Below are 8,616 nucleotides of genomic sequence, written 5' to 3' on the forward strand. Positions count from 1 at the left end.
GGATGTGGAAGGCTTTGAAATTGTAGTAATAGGTGAGAAAGCAAAATCCCTGTCCAATGTAATATCGACCATGACCGTCAAGAAAATGATGTCAAAAGGATGCATAGCATTTCTAGCCAATGTATTAGACACGCGATGGTCAGTAGTGAGATTGAAGATATTCTAACAGTTAAGGAGTTTCCAGAGGTTTTTTTGGAAGATCTACAGGGTTTACCTCTAGATCGTGAAGTAAAATTTAGAATTGAGGTTTATCCGGGTATGTAACCTGTTTCTATGGCTCCGTATAGAATGGCTCAAACGAAGTTAAAGGAATTAAAAGAACACTTACAAGAGCTACTTGGTAAAGGATTTATCAGGCCAGTGTTTCTCTTTGGGGCGCACCTGTGCTATTTGTGAAAAATAAGGACGGGTCTATGCAGTTATGTATTGATTATCGTCAATTAAATAAGGTAACGATAAAGAACATGTATCCTCTTTCGAGGATTAATGACATGTTTGATCAATTGAAAGGCACAACTGGGTTCTATAAGATAGATCTGAGGTCGGGGTACCATCAGTTAAAGATCGAAAATGAGGATATTTCCAAGACAGCTTTTCGGACTCGATACAGACACTATGAATTTGTGGTAATACCGTTTGGATTAACAAATGCTCTTGCAATATTTATGAGTTTAATGAACAGAATATTCCAACCGTACTTGGATCAGTTCGTGGTAGTGTTTATAGATGAAATCTTGGTATATTCCAAGTCAAGGGAAGAACATGATGCTCATCTTCGAGCGGTTCTTGAGATACTTTGTGGTAAGAAGTTGTACACGAAATTGTCCAAATGCGAATTTTGGATAACTGAGATTGCTTTCCTTGGTCATATATCCTCTTCAGAAGGCATAAGAGTAGATCCCAAAAAGATTCAAGCTAAAGTGGATTGTCAACCTCCAAAGAATGTTCTTGAAGTTCAAAGTTTCTTGGGGCTCGATGGTTATTATAGGTGATTTGTGAAGAATTTCTCAATGATAGCTCTACCTCTAACTAAGTTATTATGGAAGGATGTGCCTTTTGTTTGGACGGAAAGATACCAGGAAAGTTTTGATATACAAAAGAGAATTGTAACTGAGGCTCCAATGCTCATGCAACCTGAGTCGGGTAAAGATAATGTTGTTTACAATGATGCATCCCATAATGGGTTGGGATGTGTGCTGATTCAAGAAAGGAAAGTTGTGGCTTATGCCTTAAGACAGTTGAAGAATCATGAGAGAAACTACTCGACGCATGACTTAGAATTGGCTGCAGTAGTGTTTGCTTTAAAAATCTGGCGCCATTATCTGTACAGTGAGTGTTTCCATGTTTATACAAATCATAAAAGTCTAAAGTATTTGCTGACTCAGAAAGAGTTGAATTTGAGGTAGAGAAGATGTATTGAGCTCTTAAATGATTATGATTTGGTTATTGACTATCATTCGGGAAAGGCTAATGTGGTAGCCGATGCGCTCAGTCGAAAGACTTTTGCAACTTTAAGGGCTTTATATGTGCGTATGTCTTTAAAGAAAGATGTTGCTTTAATTGTGGAATTAAATTTAAAGTCGATGCTTTTAGATCAGGTAAAAGAGCTGCAAGGTCGAGATGACAAATGCTTGATGAGATTGGTGCAAGTCGAAAAGGAAGAGGCCAAAGATTTTGAAATGAGGGACAATGAATGTTTATATTATAGTGGAGGATTTTGCATTCCCGATGATGATGAATTGAGGAAAGATATTCTTTGCAAGGCACATTATAGCCCTTTGACGATGCACCCAGGCGGGAATAAGATGTATCAGGACTTGAAGAGTCGTTATTGGTGGCCTGTGATGAAAAGAGCTATAACAGATTTTGTTGCAAAATATTTGGTATGTCAGCAAGTGAAAGATGAACATCAAGGGCCTTCCTGATTACTGCATCCAATAACAATTCCTGAGTGGAAGTGGGAGCGATTTATAATGGATTTCGTTTCAAGACTACCTTTGTCACCGAGTAAGAATAACACGATATGGGTAATAGTAGACAGATTAACCAAGATGGCTCATTTTTTTTCGGTTTGAGTAGATTACCCGATGGATAAGTTTACGAAATTGTATGTAAAAGAGATAGACTATATGGAGTGCCGATTTCAATAGTGTCCGATCGAGACCCAGGGTTTACCTTAAGATTCTAGGAGTCTTTTGAATTAAATTTGCTATAACAAAATATAAATTATATGATATGATATTTTTATAATATCAATTACCATTTTAAGAAAATAAATTTTAAATCGCTTTTAAATATGGAAAATAGTTTTAGAAATTCGGGTGACATCTATAATTTGTATAGGTATAATTATACGGGTTACGGGTGTTACATTTATTAGCATTAGAGCTACAGGTTTAGCCAATTCTAGGACAAAACCGAGTTTGTTTTGAATTAAAAAGTGTATACATGCCACTAGGATGTCAAAAGTTACTAATATTTGTATATATACTGTGATGATGCTTATTAGGAGTAAAGTTACTCTTTACTAATGGACGATGATTTTGACTGTGTTCAGATGTCAGATCATCAAGAATCGAGTAGGGCAGGCGAGCATGTTACTCCTGTTCAGAGTGGGAGTAATGAGGTGAACCAGAATCCACCCAATGCTCAGCCGAATGTAGAGTTGTCTAATATGAATCAAAGGGATATGCCTGTTCAAGATCAGGGGTTGTTCTTACAAGCCCTAAACAGTATTATTAATCGTCGAACCCCAGTGTCAGTTCCGAAAGAACTAAGGAAGATGAGCGCACGTGAATTTCAAGGTGATTCGAATGCTAATCTGATGGCTGCTGAGTTCTGGTTGAATGATGTCAAGAATATGCTCAAAAGGATTCCTTGTGATGATCAAGGAAAATTGGAAGGGGTTGTGTCTCTACTGATGGAGCAAGCCAGTGTGTGGTGGAATACACTCGTCGCACGAGTTTCCATTGAGCAGGTCACATGGGAATTCTTTCTGAGGGAATTCAAGGAAAAGTATATTGGGGAAGTGTTTGTCAATGAGATGATGCAACAGTTCCAAAATTTAAAGCAATCCGGCAAAACAGTTTATGAGTACGAATGTGAATTTCACAAGCTGAGTCGATTTGTTTCGGAGCTTATTCCAACTAAGAAATCTAGAATTGATAGATTTATTTCTGGATTGGATTCTGAGTATAAGAGAATTCTGGTTTCTCATCATTTTACTGCTTTTCAAGAAGCGGTAAACAAGGTTAAAGCTATGGAAAAAGTTGATCTTGAAGATATCGAGGCGAAGAAGGCTCAGACAAACAAAAGGTTTGGAAGCTCTTACTCTGCACCATTTTACAAACGCAACAAGGGCCAGCAGCAGAAAAGTTATGCTTCCTCAGTATCCATGGGAAGGAAGAGATTTTCTGGAGGAAAGTCCAAGCAGACACAAGCATCTTCAATGGGTACTAGAGGTTCAGGAGTACGAATTGATGTTTTATGCATCGGTGCACTATTCACGTTACTGTAGCGCATCGATGCACTGTTCACTATTCATATCTATTCATAAAAAAATCTTTTGAATTAAATTTGCTATAACAAAATATAAATTATATGATATGATATTTTTATAATATCAATTAACATTTTAAAAAAATCACTTTTAAATATGGAAAATAGTTTTAGAAATTCGGGTGACATCTATAATCTGTACATGTATAATTATACGGGTTACGGGTGTTACAATTATGCTTCTAACAACACGAAAGTCAAAACAAATACAAAAAACAGTACTGAGGAAACAAATGAAATCACAACAGGTGCTAAATGTGAGGAAAAAAACATCTAGTGATGGAATAGGCATAAAGATTTTCATATTTGAAGGTTCACACTTAATGTTTTCTTTTGTATGCACGAGTTGCTTTGACATAAAAAGGAAACAATTGATCACATACATACTAACAGATGCCCTGCTTCATGAACTAGAATCCGACGACTATATGGAGGCCAATAACTAGAGATTTGAGCTAAACAGGTACCACCAAGGAGGATAGAGTCCGTGAAAGCTAGCCCCAGTATATTTGCAAGTTGAGGCCTGATATCAGTTCATTGTTGGAACATATAGGACACCCCACCAAGAAAACCCGCCAACACAAGACTGGAGCTTCTAGAAAGACTCCACTTCTTTGGGGGAAATTTAGAAGCTGTATATGAGGGAGGGAAAAGTTCATCACCTCAAATCAACATAAGTTGATATCATATAGAACAATTTAGACCATTCAGGAGATTAATATAGATATATACCTTCTGGCCAGTAGAAGACTTCAACACAGGTGTAACATCCCTAGTCCCCTCCAAAACTGCAGAATGTAGGAGTTTATTTATGGTCCAGCTTTGTTATTTAGGATTATAATTTTAATTAATGACAAATAAATATATTGGGGGTTGGGAAATGTCCTCATAAGGCTATTATTACCCCTAGTCGCACAAGAACGTTGTTGGAATAATGATGGGAACTGATGTATTCTTTCCAAAATCTAAGAAACATACGGAATCATTACCTACACATCAACATCTCAAACATAACATTAACCAAATCATTAGGATTACATTTTTTGATAGTCTAGCATGCAAATAATTGCTATTAGTGCAACCTATCCGTAGTAGCAGTTAATGACAGTTATAAAGTATACCAGCATTTAGAATCCAGGTATAAAGCAAGGCTCTTTAGAAACAATGAACCAGCAAATGAATTGAAAACCAAGCCAACAAATACTAGACGTTAAAACTTGCTTTTCACTATTAATCACATAGAAATCATCTAATTTGTTTAATTTATTGTTCATTATTAAATAATGGACCATATTATCAACTCTACACTTTTCTATCTTCTCCTCGGGACAAAACAACCACTAAGATCCTCAAAAGTATAAAATCATTTTCTTTTGTTATCATATCATCAACTGCATGAAAATACATAAAAGGAAAAAGAAACAGCACCAAGCATTCAACATTAAAAAAAATGGAAATCAAGATATAAAATCAGCATCCAAAAGTTACTAAAAATCAAACATGATACTAACAATTTAGCTTGGACATAAAAAGAAACTTATTTACCGATGCTACTGAATCTTCCAAAATTGGGTAAAAGACCTTTTACCTTAAGGAACTCATAAACAGTGCCAACAAGTCTCATATCATCAGGCATTGAGGCACGTGCCCAAGAACTCCCAATCCCTCGCAGACCCACCAAGAAATTTCAAGTCGCCGAGTTGTGACCGAGCCGACCGAGTGGACAAGGAACCATTTTGCTCAACAAGGTTGTCTCTATTGTCTTTTTCAATGGAGATGAGGAACCTTAGAGCGGTAGCTAAGTCCTTCTTCTTCATTGCTTCCTCGTATTCTTGCCATTCCCTCAGAGCTCTTGGGAGATGGACATGGTAATGGATGCTTTTTTATGGTGGAGGTGGTGTTTGGAAGAAAAAGAAGGAAATTTGATGAGAGTTAGAGAGAGGAAATGAGTGGGAACGAGCAAGTGCGAAAAATTATGCGGAAATGATAAAGAAGAAGAAGAAGAAGAACCGGAGAGAGCCATAAGAATTAAAGAAACAAAATTTGATTTTGATTTAAGAACTCAAGAATTTTTTGATCAACAATTACAAAATGCAAAAAAAAAAAACAAAACAAGGGCTCGTTATCAAATGAACAATGACGATTCTTAAATAATCTAGCCAAAAAAAATTATTTTTGAAGATATTTAATTTCCTATCCTTAACCTTTGTCACTCGGTGAGATTCTTTTTTCGGGCCGAATTCTTATTCCATCTCGTTGCTGTCTTATTTAATTTAATTTTTTGTTTTTTGAATTTATCATCTTCCACAAAAGAGCCGAATGAAACTAAAATTTCATATTTGATTTTGGATTAGAGACACTAAAAATAATGAATCAATGTTGACTATAACCCCTAGCCTTCGAAGCTAACAATGTAGGTTTGATTCCCGCTACTTGCTCGATATTCGAATTCTATCTATTTTAATATTCATTAATTCAATTCAATGAAGAAAAAAAATCTCAACCCTTCAATAGTATAAAAATAGATCTGGATGTTAAATTCATTCTATTCTAATTTTTTGATTTAATCAGTTTAATATATTGAAATATGATTTAATATTAAATAAATATAAAAATTAATTTTTTTCATATATTTATTTTAATATGAATGATTTATTTTGATAGATTGATCTCCATTCTTGATAAATATTTTTAAAAATAATATATAAATTTAATGTTGCGTTACAGTGCTTTACCATAGTTTTGTGATATAACCGTTCAAATTTAAATTTTTTATAGATAACAACATTATATTTTATTATTGAAGTTAACTTATAATTTTATGATATAAATTAATTTCATTAATTTAATCATAAATTTATAATTTTATTTTCTCTTATTTCTATTTTCATTTTAATTAATGGAATTAATCTATATCACTTTTAATTATTATTTTTCCTTTTAATTAAGTGTCAATAGAAGTGAACATTTCATTACTATTTTGTGTGATAAAGGTGTTGGGAATGGCTATTTTTTTTCTTCACCGAGGAGGTTACGCCTATGGACTTATGGTTTCATTATAATAGTTTCAAATTTTCATTTGATTATAAAATTAAACGTCTGTGAAACTTGTATTCACTAGAAATCCATATTTCAAATTTATTTATTTAAATTATTATATGTTAATAATTCAATATCTATTATATATTCAATCCTATTGAATATTAAATATTATATAAGTTTTTATAGCTCGTTGTAAATAAGCACCAGTGGTCTAGTGGTAGAATAGTACTCTATCACGGTATAGGCCGGATTCGATTCTTGGTTGGTGCATTATTGACAACTGGTGCTTATTGAAGTTGCTGATGAAGTTAGCATCTGGATTGTGAAGCACGCATTTGACGGAGGAATCACTTTCTTTGATACATCATATCTCTATGGACCCAAAACTCGCAAAAGAAATTAACTTTGGTAGTTTTTATGTCTTTGACTTGGAACAAGTGGTCTTTGATGATATAAAAGGAAATGGCTTAAAGGAAAACATGTAGTGAATATCCAAAGTTTGGATCAAGATGAATAACAAGTGAATCCAACAGATGTAGTACTAAAGGCAATTGTTACTGAGGATCACATTGAAGCAAGGGAGCAAAGGAACAAGTCGATGCTACCTCGAGGGCCCAGCTGCTTCAGCTCCTTGACAATGAGAATACAAACCTTGATAAATAAGTAAAGGCCGCTTCAAAAGTACAATACATATGTGAAGATCAGATATCATGCCGAGAGTCCATTAATCTTTTTGTTCAAAAATGGGAAGAAAGGAATATAAGCATATCTCCATTGATTTAAAATATTGTTAGATCGGTGTATTTTCTCAAGTGAAGCACTGGCTTGTGTAGATTTGGTTTTTTTTTTTTTTTCATTAGTGAATTTCTCTTGAGCATGTTTGACAATAATAATGAAGTTGTCCTAAATAGTAAAAAATATGCCTAATTAGCTAAGAAACCTTTGTTGTTTAAATAACTTCCATTAAGCATGCATGACATAATTTTTTTTTCTGTTTCTTCACCTTTAAGCATTACTTTTGAGACTAAGTTGTATTTTTGAAAGAGATAAGGTCTTCAAAATCTTCTACAAGAACTTGTGAATTCTTTTATAATGGTAGTCATTTAAATTGAAAGAGAATTCTTACAAAACATGACTTCGCCATAAACGAGTTAAAAAGAATTTATCCTATTTATTTATTATTCATTTTTTAATTAATTTAACTTAATTAAGATAAATTAATTCACAAAAAACACACTATTTCTAATAAAAACCATAGTATTCATCTATGGAAAATTCTACAATGCATGTCGCGTACCGCAATGTACCACTAAAGCGACGTACCGGAACGTATTACAAGCAAATTTGTCCTTATTACATAAATATTAAAAAGTATAAAAAATTATTTAAAATTAACCATTAATTAAATTTTAATTTTACTTTTAACATAATTATAATTTATTAATGATTTTTTTATTAAAAATAATAATTAGTTTGAGTGATTTAATTTATTTAAAATTAGGTTTTTTAAATTATTTAAGGATTGAGGGTCGCCATCAACAGTATCACCGTCGGATTCAGAAACTCGCCGGAAAAATGATAAGTCTAACTCTAAATGAAGAAATGTCTGAATATGCCGCCCCAATGCTCTCGACAGAGACTCCAAATGTCTAATGAAACTCTCTATCACCTTGCTCAGATCAAATGCTGTAATACCAGTCCTGTCCAGTACCCTAGGGAACAACATCGTGGCATTCTTATGTGTTGCCAGCACTAGTTCATCAGAGCAAGCATACATATATGAAACCTCTCATTAGTTAATAAAGATGTTAAGTTATTTGCATGTAATATCTGTGCCTCTGCAGTACACATAGCTTCCAAAACCCTATAGTACTTATAATTTCAGCGCTTCTAGTCTTCGTTCCATCCATATATTATCAGGTTTACACTTTGAAGGCTCTCAGTTGCACCACATTCATGATTTCTAGGAAACATCGCCTCCAATATTATATGGGCTCTACATGTTACATCATTAGT

The 8,616-nt window shown here is 33.8% G+C and overlaps 1 pseudogene; it reads right to left on the reverse strand.

Moving 5' to 3' along the window:
* Nucleotides 1–3,835: 3,835 nt before the first annotated feature.
* Nucleotides 3,836–8,377, reverse strand: LOC120120689 (annotated as a pseudogene).
* Nucleotides 8,378–8,616: the final 239 nt, after the last annotated feature.

Source organism: Hibiscus syriacus, unplaced genomic scaffold (genome assembly GCF_006381635.1).
Source record: "Hibiscus syriacus cultivar Baekdansim isolate YM2019G1 unplaced genomic scaffold, ASM638163v2 tig00110345_pilon, whole genome shotgun sequence".
In the NCBI taxonomy this organism is placed as follows: Eukaryota; Viridiplantae; Streptophyta; class Magnoliopsida; order Malvales; family Malvaceae; genus Hibiscus; species Hibiscus syriacus.